The sequence below is a fragment of the Propithecus coquereli genome, unplaced genomic scaffold (genome assembly GCF_000956105.1).
Source record: "Propithecus coquereli isolate 6110/MARCELLA unplaced genomic scaffold, Pcoq_1.0 Scaffold277, whole genome shotgun sequence".
Taxonomy (NCBI): domain Eukaryota; kingdom Metazoa; phylum Chordata; class Mammalia; order Primates; family Indriidae; genus Propithecus; species Propithecus coquereli.
In genome coordinates this window covers 857,477-874,368 of record NW_012148363.1, presented here as the reverse complement: position 1 = coordinate 874,368, position 16,892 = coordinate 857,477, and positions in this window count along the sequence as shown.

Below are 16,892 nucleotides of genomic sequence, written 5' to 3'. Positions count from 1 at the left end.
GAGCTCAGGAGTTCGAAACCAGCCTGAGTAAGAGCGAGACCCCGTCTCTACTAAAATTAGAAAGAAATTAATTGGACAGCTAAAAATATATACATAAAATTAGCCGGGCATGGTGGCACATGCCTGTAGTCCCAGCTACTCGGGAGGCTGAGGCAGTAGGATTGTTTGAGCCCAGGAGTTTGAGGTTGCTGTGAGCTAGGATGACGCCATGGCACTCTAGCTCGGGCAACACAGTGAGACTCTGTCTCAAAAAAAAAAAGATCCTGAGAAGTACTATATACAAGAAACATCTTTAAATTCATTTAAACAACACACTGGAACTTTGGCAAATTTCAGAGCAGCTTTTTAATACATTAAAACTGATTAGCGACATGTAAAACAATGCACTACACTCTGGCTAGAGAAGGCTGAAGAGTGATAGGAAAGAAAACAAGATCACTGCAAATAAAATAAGGAATGAGCACCAGGCAGCAAGGTTCACTTTAGCAGAGATTTGAGCTCCTAAAGCCTTTTGTCACCTTAGCATAGTTCTCCATATAGGGATAAAAAGATGAGATGACCATTTCTGGAAATAATTTTTGACATAATTTTATGGTATTTAATATTTTATTTATTTATTTATTTATTTATTTTATTGTTTTATTTTATTTTTTTCTGAGAAGGAGTCTTACTCTATCTCCCGGGCTAGGGTACCGTGGCATCAGCTTAGCTCACAGCAACCTCAAACTCCTGGGCTCAAGCCATCCTCCTGCCTCAGCCTCCTGAGTAGCTGGAGTAGATGGGACTACAGGCGAGTGCCACCATGCCCAGCTGATTTTTTCTATTTTAGTAGAGACTGGACCTCACTCTTGCTCAGGCTGGTCTCAAACTCCTGAGCTCAGGTGATCCTCCTGCCTCGACCTCCCCAAGTGCTAGGATTACAGGTGTGAACCACTGTGCCCCGCCAATATTTTATTTTAAAAAAATATATATTACAAGGGCCACACTCGAAAATTATGGGAGAGAACACCTAATTTAAAATGCCAATACATGAAAGTGGAATTGGCCATATCTGTAGGAAAGCTTTGATTTCTCTTCCTTTTCTTTCCTTCACGCCCAGTGAAGGCCCCCCCCTCTCCTTTTTCCCTCCTTCTTTCCTTCCTTTCTTTCTTTTTCTTCCTTTACATCTTCATAATATATATAGTTGCAATATAAAAAGCAAACCCTCCAAATTTAGTTTATTAACCCAACCATGTGTTTATTCTCTAAAAATAATAGTAACCTGCAAAATATAACTGAACTCCATCCGTATCTCAAAAAAAAACATAATTATAATTGTGAACCACAGGAGACTTTAGTTATTACAGGGATTTATGATGGAGGTGACAAATTAACAAAGGCAGAACATAATTTATAAAATTGGCCAACCTGGGGTAAGTGAGGAAGTTGCTCACCCCATCAAAAATGCACCTCTCTTAGTCACGGCTACTGTCTCATATTTTATAAGGAGAAAATTAATATTCTTTTAACACAAAGCTTAAAGCAAAATCTCATTTAAGAATATAAACAAAAATTTTAAACGATCGATCCCAATATTGTTTTAACTTTCAGTCTCCTAATTTTAATGAAGTTACTAAAGGAACATACAAATAATTGAATCAAAAAAATAATGAGCTATTGATTCTTTTGTGGTGAACTCATTCTGCTCCCCGACATATACTTTGAGACCACAGTGCATTATATGAGCAAATTATGGTACATATGGAGGAGAAATGATAGCTATGATTTTCTCATTAAAATCAGCCTAAAACAATGTTTGCATTCAGAATTAACCAAGCCTTTTCAATATGTCTTAATTTTGTAATACCGACTGCCACTGGAAATCTATGGAGTATATAAGCTAGAAACCCCTCACTGTCACTCAGAATTTTAGCAATCTTTCCTTAATGATTTTAAGCAACTAAATGCATATAATTAAAAATTGAACACATGCAGAGGAAAATGCAAAATTGTTGCTGAAGTGATAGAATTCTTCCCCATTTTATATGTTTTGTGGATTCAGTGAGAACGAATGAAGAAAGAAGAAAGATATTTTTTAATCCTCTGCTCATACATTGATAACAATTTTTGAAGCAAGCTGCTCAAACAAATCATTGCTTAATTTTGTATTATGCGTCTGGCCTGGAATATACCTGGGAAATCTCTTTAGTCATTTTCGCTGGCATTTGCAGTAATTTAAGTTAGCAAAAAATTCTTGCATTCAAAAAGTATAGTATGTGGTTAACGGACTTAAAGTTCAGCAAACCAAACAATATATGCACTTAAAAGGCAGAATCTGAAAGGATATTGATTATCTTTTTTTTTTTCTTTTTTGCCATTTATTGCTTTGTATGTAGGGGAACACTACCCTTTGAACTGAGACATTTTTCTTCTTTCCCCTTTCTTACTACAAGCACCTAAGCTTTCTTAAACATCAAAAAAGCCCAGAACCATACCTGAAATAAAAACTGTTTCCCTTTATGTAATTATCAAGGGGCTTTTAGAGTATCTTTCCCCAGTGATTACAGGGTATTTCCACATAGGCTGTCATTTTAAGGTGAAAAATTTGCAAGGACAGTCACACCATCTGTCATCGACTGGGTTCCCTGACACCCAGAGCTGCTCTGAAATGGCCAGCGGCTTCATGCATAACAAAGACCTTGCCCCTTGGCATTGTTTATTCCTTGACCTGTGCAGAAAGTCCTTCAAAAGGGGCTTCACTGAAACCATTTCAGGGCTGCTTTCCAGGGGCAGGATTTTCTAAAGAGAAAAATTATTTATGCATATAGGAAATTTGAAATGCTCGGGCTTTAAATCTAAACCAATAGAATAAACCCTAGAAGAATTTTGTTTTTATCTCCATTTCTGGGATCCTGAATGTATACCTACCGAGCAGTATTTTTTCCTTTCTGCTTTTGAAAGTTTATATAATTTAGGTGTTAAGCAATCTATGTATAAATACAGAGCGTGGAGTGTTAAATGTAACTGGACCATTCAAATACACAAGCTGTGCCATAATAACTGAAAAGTACACCTTCTGACCAACAAAACCCCATTGCCTCTCCCCGCAGAAGTCACAGACAAGCTATTCTTACTGCCATGTCAAGCACCACTTACGACCTACAAATACAATACAGTACAATCACACTGTAGGTCACTTGTGCCCAGAGAAGGCTTACAGCTGTAGTTCACTATATTTATGAAAGAAACACACAAAAAAAGAGAAAATGTCAACTATTGTAAAACATTTTTACTAAGAAATGTATACTCTCATACGCATGACTTATAAAGACATAACACCAAATCTTCCCTTTTTAATTCGCATGGCTACAAAATGTGTGTTCCTCAACTTAGGAAAATCTTAGCTAGAGTTCTAAAGAGATTGAGGTTTGAAAATTAGGCAGATCATTGTTAAAAGAAGCTGCAGCCATTTCTAGGAATGAATGAATAAACACAAAAGGATATTCCCTCTGTCAACATAATTAATGGCAAGATTTTATGAGCTTCATTTAGTCCCCAAGACATAGTTATATACAATACACCGAGTGTGTGTTTATGTGCTCATAGTATAAATATGTAAAAGTCACATCATTAAATCTTTTATATGTCTGTATTCATAATACACAAAGCTGTTTTTAAATTATTTAAAGATCTATTCTCTCTTCCATATACATTAATACTAATAAGAGTTGCCGTCAACATCAAAGAGAAACTAGACCCCTAATTAGAGCTCCAATCTGCCCTGAGAGTTGCATTGCAGGGAGAACAAATATGGAATAAGTTGAATATTTGGGAAACTAATAATCAGTCCTTATTCTCAACTTCTGATTATTGCAAGAACCCAGTGATTTCTTAACAATAAAATACACTCACTTTCCATCACAATTTATCAACATAAAATTTCATATGAACAATTTGCAAAGAAAAAGATAATACACAAAACAGATAAAGCTTGCATGTCTTCATATGTTAACATATGGGACAGGTATAATAGCTCCAGAAATTTGAAGTAAATTTAGATTTTAGAATTTTTGATATTGCTTGACTTTCTTTTGCTTTAACCCTTTTGGTTATCATTTTAACCATAGGTGTGTGGTCTTTCAAATGGCGAACTTGCTAATGGAAGTCTTCTGATTACTGATGAGACTAGTATTGAAAATGTCAGCAATATTTTAAATAAACATTTGTTATGAACTCTCTATGTGCCACAAATTTTGCTAGCTGCTGAAAATACAAAAACCAAAAAGTAGTTGCTACTTTCTTGTTGCTAAATGGTTAAGGAAGAAAACAACTAAACAAATACAGAGTCAAGTATCCGACAAAAGCTATTTCTGAATATCAAAGTAATATATGCAAATGTTTAAGGATCTCATATGAAAAGAAAAATGTATCTTATGACTTTAATTTGACTGCTACTTTAATTTTCCTGTCCTGGATAGACTTCCAAAATTATCATTATGACAAACTTCATACACATACAAAAAGACAGAATAGCATAATGAATTCACACATAAACATCATCACTTTCATCGATTATCAACTCATGGCAATCTTGTTTATCTATATCTTCTTTCATGTTATTTTTAAAAAATCCCTGACACCGTTTTATTCCATTCATAAATATTTCAGTATATAGCTCTGAAAAATAACCACAATATTATCACATCCAAACTTAGCAATATTTCTTTAATATCAAGTATCTTGTCAGGGCCTGAATTAAATTGATTTTCAAATATCACGCTTAAAATATCACCTTTTAAAATAAGGACCAAGTAAGACTCACATAGTGATTGGTAAATAGATCCCTAAGGTTCTTTTAACCTATGGGTTCTCACTTCTTTTCCATCCTCTTTTTTGTCTCTTTCAATTTATTTCTTAAAGAAATTGAGGTATTTTATTCTATAGATTTTTCTTACAATCTGAATTTTGCTAATTGCATCTTTGTGGTCATTTTTGGAAATTGCTAGGGTAACAATCATTGTTCTAATAATTATTAAATAAGTAGAAAAATCATATATGTATTGTCTTTCTGGCATGAAATATTCAATTACAGAAAAGTCTTCTCTATAGAATTACACCTCATAAATACAGAAGAAATTGCAGAATTAGAAAAATCACCATCTTAAAACCTCTATTCAAAAGATGCATCTAAGTTGCAGTCATCAATGGCTGTTAAAATCATTACATGAAAAGTTAATGGGGAACTTTATAATAATGGGTGAATGAGGTAGGCAACATCTGAACCCACTGATTAATATTAACATAAAAAACTGGGACAATAAGAAATTCCAGACCTCGTGATGTGATGCAAGGAATCACATGGCATCATCCTTGAGCTATTCTAGCTAATAAATAATTAACTAGGCTGAAGCCATTAAATCTAGTCTCTAGATCCACTATCATTTTTCAGGAAATATGGGGAACAGCAGAGCATGTTAAATGACATCAAAAAGATGCCATCAGTGTGTCCAGAATGCAAGAAATGTTATAGAAAATAAAATAACCTAGTTTTTTCAAGAAATAAATGCTTTAAAAGATAGGGGAGAAGTAACTGCTACATATAAAAACATACTTAAGAGATGAGTCAACAAAAAGCAACGCAAGAATTTTGTGAGATACTAATTGAAATGAATTAACATTCATTGAATCAGGATGAAAAAATAAAAATACATTTTTGAGATATTAGCAATTCTGACCTTGTGATCATAGCACTTTTTTTTAATTTGTATTTGTTAGAGATACACATTGAAGTACTTATAAGGAAATGATCAATATTGGGATTCCCTTTAAGGTACTACAGTAATGGGACAAAGTGAGGGGAGCTGCAAAAGAAGAAGAAACAAGATTGCAAAATGCTGATAATTATCAAAATTAGCTGATGGGTGCATTGTGTTTCATCTGTACGCTTAAATATTTTCATATTAAAGTTTGTTTCAAAAAGATAATCATTTGTTTTCCAACTAGAGGCATCTTTGATTGCTTATCTACCACAAAATCAAGAATAGGTTGACCAATTTTGAGTGTAATTATTCCTTGAGAAATTCCTCCATGTTTTAGAGAAACAGACATGCACATCCTGTTGAAAAGTCCCCCAACTGTGCCCTGATCCTTATGACTCAAGGTGTAGTCTGTGGACCAACAGAATTGCCAATATCTTAGCACTTGCTAGAAGAGCAGAATATCAGGTCCCACCCTCAACCTAATGAATTTTATAAGAGATCCCAAGGTGACTCCTAGGCACATAAAAGTTTGAGAAACACCGGTATAGATTCCATTCTTTTCATGGATCTTTTCTCTCTAATAATTTATTTTCTTAACATATATTTAATCTTTCCCTTTCGCTAGCTTCTCTTCTCTGTATATAAAAAAGCTTAAATCTCTCCCGTCTTAAAAAATAAAATAAATGAACAAACAAACAAACAAACCTGCTTTCAGTTCAATCTTGACCTAGAACCCTTGGCTTCCATGGGATACTCATGTACCCTTAAACTAAATCCCTTTTTTTGTTAAGTTTACTCTAACCGGTTTCTGTTGCTGGCAACAATAGAATGCTAACACATTAAGGGCCTATCTTTGTTCTCACATCACTCTCTATTTTCAATGAAATTTTGTCCATGTCCAAACAGCTTCTATTGCTTTCCATAGCTGAAGATCCCCAAGTCTATGTGTCTTTCGTGGTCCCTTCCCCCTTGGGCAGATGCACTACTCTATGTTTCACAGTCTCTTCCTATCCAACAGGCTCAAAACTGACTTCCTCTTCTTCACTGAATGTTTTTCTCTTCAAAGACATTCAGTTTTAGTTCATAACAGCACCATCCACCCAGTCACACCAGTCCGAAAACTCAAAGTCATCCCTGACCTCACATTTGTGTTACCGCTATAGTTCAAACACTAACCATATCTCACACAGATAAATCAATACCCTCCTGTTATGGTTAATTTTATGTGTCAACTTGGAGGGTGCTTTTGAAAGAGATTAACACTTCAATCAATGAACTTTGAATAAAGGAGATCGCCCTCCAGAACGTGGCTGGGCCCCATCGAATCAGTTGAAGGCCTGAATCGGACACCAAAGACCAGCCTCCCTGAGCTAGGAGGAATTCTCTAGCAGATGCCTTCACACTTCGTCCGCACCACCGGGTCTCCCGGATCTCCAGGCTGTGGCCTTCAGACTGGAAACGCGCCGTCAGCTCTTCTGGATTCCGAGCCTGTCGGCCCCCACTGCAGATCTGGATTTGCCAACTTCCACAAACACAGAAACGATTCCTCTTTATAAATCTCCTTCTATGTCATATACATCCTATTCATTTTGTTTCTCTGGAGAAGCCTGACTCATACAGTACGAAGAAGTGGGGTACTGCTATAACAAATTCCTAAAAAATGCAGAAGTGGATTGGGAATTGAATAATTGGTAGGAGTCCAAGGAGTTTTGAGACACATGTTGGAAAAAGTCCGGGGTGCCTTGATGAGGCCATTGTAAGCATGTGGACGTGAAAGGTGATTCTGGTGAGGTCTCAAATGGAAACGAGGAACACGTTGTTGGAACCTGGAGGAGAGGTAATGCTTGTTACATGGCGGCAAAGAACTTGGTTAAAGTACGTTATAGTGTTTTGTGGAAAGGCGAAGTTAAAAGTGGATGAACTTGGATATTTTGCCGAGGAGATTTTCTAAGGAAAGTGTTAAAGGTGCAGCCTGGTTCTCCTTATTGCTTGTAGTACAATGCAAGAAAAGGAGAGATAAATTAAAAGAATTATTAAGCAAAAAGTCACCAAAATTTGAATATTTGGAAAATTCTCAGCCTATCCATATTGCAAGCAATGAGAAAGTGTGTTCTAGAGACACCACCAAAGTTGTGGCTGAACAATCACTCCATGAAGAGATTACCCATGGATTTAATCAAATATCTCAGCAGAACCCAGGAATAGAGATGGGATTTTACTAGCAGAGACACAGCCAGTTGGGACAAAATGGGACAGAAATGGGATTAAATAAAGATTTTTCAGACTTCAGAGATTTTACATGATGGGACAATAGAGCTATCAGGCTGGGCAAATGCCTTACCATTCAAGAAAAAGAAAGAAAGACCCTAAAGACAACACAGAAATTAGCAGGGCTGCCACTGCCACCATAGGCCCAGGGTGCACAGGTCTGCGGAACAAGGCTGCTAGTTTCAGTGGACCAAGCGGCAGTGCACCAGCAGCCAGGCTGCCCCCCCAGAGCCACCGGCTGTGCACTACTTATGGCTGTGGGGGGCCTGGAGGATGGAGCATATAGTCAAAGAGGATTATTCTCAAACTTTACAATCTGATGGAATTTGCCTTCCTAGATTTTGAATTTGCTTGGGACGCATCAGCCCAATTTCTTCCAATTTGTGCCTTTTGGAATGGGAATGTTGATCCTATGTTTATCCTACCATTGTATTTCAGAAGGACATAACTTGTCTGGTTTCACAGGTTCACAGCTGGAGAGGAATTTGCCTCAAGATGAGCCATACATTCAGTCCCACCCATACATGATTTAGATGATATTTAGATGAGACTTTGGACTTAGAGCTGATGTTGAAACGGTAAGACTTTGGGGATGTTTGGGATGAGGTAAGTGGATCTTGCATGTGAGAAGAACATGAATTTGGGGGGTTCAGAAGGCAGAATATTATGAAATTAATTTTGTCCCTCACCCCAAAAATTCATATGTTGAAGTTCTAAACTCCAATGTGACTGTATTTTTGGATAGAGGCATAAAGAAGGTAATTACATTTAAATGAGGTCATAAAGGCAGAGCCTTAATCTGAGAGGACTGGTGTCCATACAAGAAGAGGACAAGATACCAGGGAGGTTCATACAGAGAGAAAGGGCCATGTGAGGGCAAACGAGAAGGCAGTCACCTGCAAGTGAAGGAGAGAGGCCTCAGGAAAAATCAAACCTGCCAACACCTTGATCTTGGATTCAGCCTCCAGAATTTTGAAAAAGTAAATTATTGTTGTTTAAGTCACTCAGTCTATAGTATTCTGTTATATCAGCCCTAGTTAACTAACACAACTCCCAAAGAGTCTCTCTCACTTTGATTTCACCACTCTCATTACTTGTCCACAATGCTTAGAGGCTGATCTTCCCAAAAGGTAATTTAGATGAATTCTCTCCTGAATTCAAAACATTTCAATGCCCATCTCTGTCTACTGCATAACTTTCAAAGTATGTGGCATGGCACAGCAAGCTCTATGGTCCCTGCTTCTCTTTTCTGCCAAAAATAGACAAATTGCCATTGATTTAGAACGATGAACTCAATCACTTGCAGTTCTCCTAAACTGCCATGCTGATGCACAGAACATATGCCTGCTTCTTCATGGACTGACCCCTTCCCCAGACCACCTAGCAAACTGCTAGTCTTCTTCAAACAATTTATCCAAGGATCTATTCAGTGAAATATTTGACATCCTTGGACTACGTTGATCACACACTTTCTTGTACTATTGCTGTATAAGCTTTATTCATACTCCTAGAACAATATTTTATTTTAATAACTTGTTTACAACTGCTGCCTTTTGGGATTGTGGTCTTTTTGAAGACCATACATTTATACATTCATATTTATTTGTATATCCTCAGCACTAGTCACATAGACTATTAACTGAAAGGAAGAGAGAAGAAAGGAAAGAGAGAAAGAGAGAAAAAGAAAGAAAGGAAGGAAGTGAAATATCCTTTGTGAAATATCCATTTATCCATTACAGGCTCCAGATTATGCAGAATCTAAAGCTCTATTAGATAAATTGAAACTAACCAATGGGCACACAATTACACAGAAGAAAGTAAAAGTCACTGGAAATCAGCAAGGGGGAAGGAAGAGGTGAGGATGAGTGAAAACTTATCTATCCGGTGCAGTGAACACTATCTGGGTGATGGGCACACTTATAACCCTGACTCAAGCACAATAAGATCAATACATGTAATCCAAAACATCTGTATCCCCATAATATTTTGAGATTAAAAAAAACTGTACCTGCTTAATATTTTGAAATAAAAAAAAATCTATTAGAAACCAAATTGGAAAAAATATTTTAAAAGTGGAAGAATGGCTGAGATTATCATGGTTTGAGAAGCCAAATAAGCAAGGAACAAATTATGGATTATCATAATTCCACACGGGTCTCCGCAGACTCTCAATTTCTGTATCACTTACTATAGTCATAACACTTTCATGTTAAAACTCACTTTATTGTATCTTTCATTCATTTATGTATTATCATATAAGCCATATTGCTGATTTCTAAAAAGAAAATACTTTATGTGATGGAAGAGCACTGAATTAGAAAGCAGAATACATGGGGCCCTGTCTCTGTGACTTGAGAGGCAAGTCACCACGTCTTGTGTATCAGTTTTCTCATCTACAAGATCAAATTACTATAATTAATCAGCTCATCTCACAGAGTGGTTTTGAAGATAAAATGGGATGAAGTACAAATGGTTTGCAAGCTGGCATTCAATAGAGATGCTTTCCTAGTGAATGAACAGTGTTTCTGCATTTCACCAAGTGTTCTGCATTTGGGCCCAGCTCACTCTTGCCCTTCCTGACTGACATTGAATAGATCATTTAAATTTTCCAAACCTCAATTTCCTTAAATATAGAAGTGTGATAACAATGTCACAAAATTCTTCCAAGGCAAAATGAAAATCTAAAGTATTTTGTATTCTACAGCACGTTATATAACTTTAGATAACTTTTTTATCCTAATTATGTGATCGTGGATAAATAATGTAACTATTTATGCTACTTTCCTCATGTATAAAATGAAAATATGAAAGGCTTACTGGGGGATTGAATGAGACAATGTGTGTAAAGTGTTTAACACAGCACATGATTGGTTAGTACTTTAAATTATAGTGATATTAACGTTCTTAGTACCTACCATTATGATATTATTGCTACTAACAGGTATCCCTTGAGAAATGAGTCTGCAAAGTTTTACATGACTTAGGACTCTTTGGACATAAGTTAAATATTTTCCCTGACTTACTAAACCTAATATTGGTTTTATTTCAATGGATGATAGCTAACTGTGTAAACAAAGTATAACTGGTCATTAATAGATAAAATAGGTACAAATATCATAATAAATTTTTGTTTAACAAGAGATATCTGTAATATCTGGTGATTGTGTTTGGCATCCTCAGGAGTATGCTGGTCTTTTATCTTTGATTTTTAGTCAAATGGTGAAGTTTTATTGGCTCATCAGTCTTTGTGTTAGCTGTTCTGTGTATTTTGGTGCCACTTACTAAGTTGTAAAACATTGCCCTTATACTTAAACACACACACACACACACACCCAAAAAATTATTTCTGCTAAAGCCATGTTTGCAATACCAATTTCTGTATATGAACCATATTTACTTGTGAAGGCTATTTCTAAATATATATAGTATATATTTACTGTATATAAAATATATATATATATATACACACACATATATATGAGATACACACACACACACACACACACACACACACACACACATATATATGAATGAAGGTGGGAGAAAGGATGCAGGATGAAAAACAACGAAAAAATAATATACCCAAACTTATTTCCAAGCTTTGTGGCTTTAGAAAACTTGTAGCTATACAAGCATAATGCTGAACATGATGAGAATAAAACATCTATTTCACTTTATTGTTTTAAAATACTATTTATATAGCATAATAGAGGTGACTAACACATGTTTTCTGAAAGACTCATTTTCAGAGAATAGTTTACTCACTAGATATATCAGCTTTAATTTTCCATCTCTATTTCCTACCAATTTGTAAGTCTGAATATTTAGAACTCACATATGGCCTCCATGTAAGGAAATACAAAAACAAATATTCTAAGAGTCAAGATGTTCTTCAGACCCCAAAAGGAAAAGAAGCTTGTCTCCAAGCAAAGGGAATCTATGTGGAAACACTGCTTTTGACATTATGATCCTGCTGATAGACACTGGTGAGACTATTTCAAGACCTCCATTTATCGAAGAGTAGAGAGAGAGCATATCAATCATCACTGTTCATTCAACATGTTCTCATATTGTAATTATAAACATTCAGTGGAAATCAATATTTCCAATTCAGCAGTGTAAATTCATACAAAGGAGAGACAGTGAAAGGGGTAGGGGATTTCTTGTCTCTGTAAGGATGCCTGACTTTGCTTAAATAAATAATTCACTACATAAGAGATAAATAAGAGACACTAATGCTATTACTAAATATTTTCTGTAAGGTATGATTTCCTTAATACAGAGGGTTCTATTAAATGGTGTTGCATCTAAGTGTTGTTTTGATAGACTATTTATTACATGTGGGGAATATGAGAATGGAAGTGATTTAAAATATGCCACAGCTCACTTTCAAACGAACTAACACTTTTCTTTTCAGTAGAGGGCTTCAACTGCTCTTCAAGAATACTTGCCACATGCAGAGCTGAGGTGCTATGGTTTTGAAACTGTTTTGCAAGTTTCCTGATGACCAGAGAAAATTTCTTATTCTTTAAAATGAAGTATTTTTACAACTATCACTTATGTTCTTGGATTTTATCTAAGATTTTACCTTAGATTTTACCTAAGATTATTTAGTCAGAGACACAAGTAATTTGCAGAGATAGAAGATAATGGAAGAGTAGATTGAGGAAATAGAGAAAATATGTAGCTCTATGCCTGGTACAACACAAGTACTAAAACAAATGGTATCCAGTATTATTGCTGATGCTATTGTTGGTTAATTATAATATTCCAAATTGAATAAATTTCTTAAATTATAAATTATAGCCTGCTTACCATATTACTTTCTGACAGTTCTAAGATTAAAACAATTTGAAATGTTTCTCTTCTGAGATGTTTGAGTTTTTTTAATAATTTGATATTTTTATTTAAATTTTCTTTTTATTTCAAAATATCATGGGGATACAAATGTTTTTGGTTACATGTATCAATTTTGTTACACTTGAGTAAGGGTTATAAGTGTGTCCATCACCCAGATAGTGTTCACTGTATCCATTAGGTAGGTTTTCACACATACCATCCTACCCCCCACCCCTTGCTTTATTTCCACTGAGTTTTAATTCCCTGTGTGCACATGTGTGCTCATTGATTAGTTTCAGTTTAATAGTGAGTGCAGGTGGTGTTTGTTTTTCCATTCTTTAGATACTTCACTTAGGATAATGTCTCCAGTTCCATCCAAATTGTTGCAAAAGCCTTAATTCATCCTTCTTCATGGCTGAGTAATATTCCATAGTATACATATACCACATTTTGTTAATCCGCTCACAAATTGATGGACACTTAGGTTGATTCCACATCTTTGCCATTGTGAATTGTGCTGCAACAAGCATTCAAGTGCAGGTATCTTTTGGATGACATGACTTCCTTTCCTTTGGTTAGATACCCCCTAGTGGGATTGCTGGGTCAAATGATAAGTCTACTTTGAGTTCTATGAGGAATCTCCATACTGTTTTCCACAGAGGTTGTACTAATTTGCAGTCCCATCAACAGTGTATAAGCATTCCTTTCTCTCTGCACCCACGCCAGCATCTATTGTTTTTGGACTTTTCAATAAAAGCAATTCTACTATAAGAGAGTAAGGTGATATCTCATTGTGGTTTTAATTTGCATTTCCCTGATGATTAGTGACATTGAGTATTTTTTCATACGTTTATGGGCCATTTGTCTATCTCCTTTTGAAAAGCTTCTGTTCATGTCTTTGCCTACTTTTTAATGTGGTTGTTTGTTTTTTACTTGCTGATTTGCTTGAGTTCTTTCTAGATTATGCTAATTAGCCCTTTATCAGATGTATAGCTTTCAATATTTTCTCCCATTCTGTAGGTTGTCTATTTGCTCTGTTGATTCTTTCCTTAGCTCTGCAGAAGCTTTTTAAATTAATCACATCCCATTTATTTATTTTTGTTGTTGCTGTGATTGTCATTGGGGTCTTCTTCATAAATTCTTTGCCTAAGCCAATATCTAGAAGAGTTTTTCCAATATTTTCTTCTAGCATTCCTGTGGTTTCATGCCTTATATTTAAGTCTTTTATCCATCTTGAATTAATTTTTGTGAGTGGTGAGAGATATAAATTCTGTCTCATTCTTCTGCATGTGACTATCCAATTTTCCCAGCACCAACTATTGAATAGAGCTTCTTTTCCCCAGTGCATATTGTTGTCTGCTTTGTCAAGGATCAGTTGTCTTTAGGTAGGTGGTTTTATGTCTGGGTTCTCTGTTCTGTTCCATTGATCTATGTCTCCATGTTTGTGCTAATACCATGCTGTTAGGGTTACTATAGCCTGATAGTATAGGTTGAAGTCTGGTAATGTGATGCTTCCAGATTTGTTCTTTTTGCTTAAGATTGCTTTGGCTATTCTGGCTCTTTTCTGGTTCCAAACAAAATGTAGAGAATTATTTTTTCTATATCTGTGAAATATGACATTGGCATTTTGATGGGTATTGCACTGAATCTGTAAATCACTTTGGGTAGTATGAACATTTTAATGATGTTGAGTCTATCTATCCAGGAGCATGATATGTTTCTCCATTTGTTTGTGTTGTCTGCAATTTCTTTCCTCAGTGTTGTAGTTCTTTTTGTAGAGATCTTTCACCTCCTTGGTTAAGTATATTCCTAGGTATTTTATTTTCTTTGCAGCTATTGTGAATGGTATTGATTCCTTGATTTGACTCTCAGTTTGACTATTATTGGTGTACAGGAATGCTAGTGATTTTTACACATTGGTTCAAACATCCTTTGATAGAATTTTTTAAAAACTTGGATTAACAAAATTATTTTCTAAAATATCTTCTAAATTTTAAGATAACAAACAAAAAATATTATATTTATGTTCATTCTTTGTTTATATGTTTACTATTTTATCAAGATTATTATTTATTAAATAAGCACTAGAGGTCTTTAAAATTTCACTTTTACATTTTATTGGACATCAGGGTCTATTTTATGAATAATGTGTACTGGATATTTATGCCCTTTTTATAGAAGTAGCAGCATATTTTTATGATTTTATATTATAGATGTTTATAGTTGTTTTATGATTGCTTTTATGACATATGAGGTATAAAACTTATTATTTGTTTGGTCCTGAGTACTTGATTAGGGATAATGCTATACTTATAACATGCTGGTGAGGAAATACTATACAGTGCATCAAAATTCATTTCATAGTATTGCTTCTTGACATGTATTACAGGGCAGAAAGTGATCAGCATCCCAAATCATGCTAAAAATTCCATTCTATAGTACTCTTCTAGGTAACAAAAATATTTTATTCAAGTCTTGGGAACTTAAAACTAATAATTTTTTCATGAACCTAAAATGAATAAGATTATTTGGATTTTTGTCCCTTCAATATATTTTATATGGTTTTATAATAGAATGAGTTTTTCTCCCTAACCCCTACCCCTCACCACTATCCACCCATCCCCACTATCTTCCTGCACCCTCAACCTCAGAACTTCTAGCTCCTCTTCTCTTCATGTCCAGCAGTGCAGCTAGCTGAAACCCAGAATGGGTCACAAATGGGAAGAGGTTAAAGGGACCACACGGTTATGGAGGAGGAGGTCTAAGGAAGACCTCCATGAAGGCATATAGCCTTGGGAACTGGCAGAAAGGCTGGGTCCAGGCATTGATCTTAGAAACAGGTTCAACATGATCATGAAGCTGCCTCAGATCATGTCTACCTTGTGGATTCTCTCTAAGTTGGACAACGTTATTGAAGCTGAAATTAAAAAACAAAAACAAACAAAAACTGATTGCAAATTCTTCAGAAATTCCTCTGGGTGTTTGTCAAAATATATCTTCCAATTTTCCCTCCCCTCCTCTCCTGCAATTACCAGCAACATCTAGTTTTCCAAAATGTATAAGGCAAGAAGAAAACAGTCACAGGTTATACCAATAAACCCCAAAACCTGTTACTGACTCTGCCCTTTTCCGTCCTAAGTAATAGTGGCAGTGATAAGACTACACCTAAATGCAGTAACCATCTTAAAATTGAATCTTAACAGACCTTAAGACACTATCTTTGCTCTTCAATATTTAAATTGTTTAGTAACTTCCTTATTCATTTTGTCATAGATTTAGTATATATCTAATATTTTTCTTGAAAATTTAAACTTCCTATACATTTAGTAACTTTTTAAGCCTTACGAAGTATAGATTTTGCATTCTTGGTGGCATCTTCTTAAACCAGACAACGAATTTTTCAAGTAACATTTTAAATATGCTAATGTGTTAGAAAAAATACATGTAAAGATTGCTAATAGTGATTCAAGTCAGCAAATTTTTGTTTAGGACCCTTTGAACATGTTATGATATATTGGAGGGAACTACCACAGGCCAAGCCTAAGATAAGTATAGGACAAGTTATTATAGAACAGGTTTTTTAACAGAATTAACTCTTTGGCCAAAGTCAGAGCTACCTGATACTACCTTTCAAAACCTCCACTCCACCCCAAGACTTGGCCTTAATTACAAAGTCAGGTCAATTGTGATGTTCATTTGTAATTTTGCTATCAGGCATGGCCAGATGTTTCATTTAACCTCTAATATAAATAAAACATCTGATGAAGTTTTGCCATGCCTCTATAAACAGCTGTTTGATTCAGAAACTTACTGCTGAAGCAGCTATACTGATCTGGTCATTCTCTTTACATAATGTTACAGTAATTGTCTTGATCCTTGGGAAAACTGCTGCTGTAGGTGTTATAATGTATTTTATTATAGTATGTTAGATCTCCATAAAATGCCTAATGTCTAGTCAACACATGTTTAGTCTACCCAACAAGAATTTATTAAGTATATTTAAAATGTAGGAAGCAACTGCTGGTCTATTTCTTTGAGAAAGAAAAT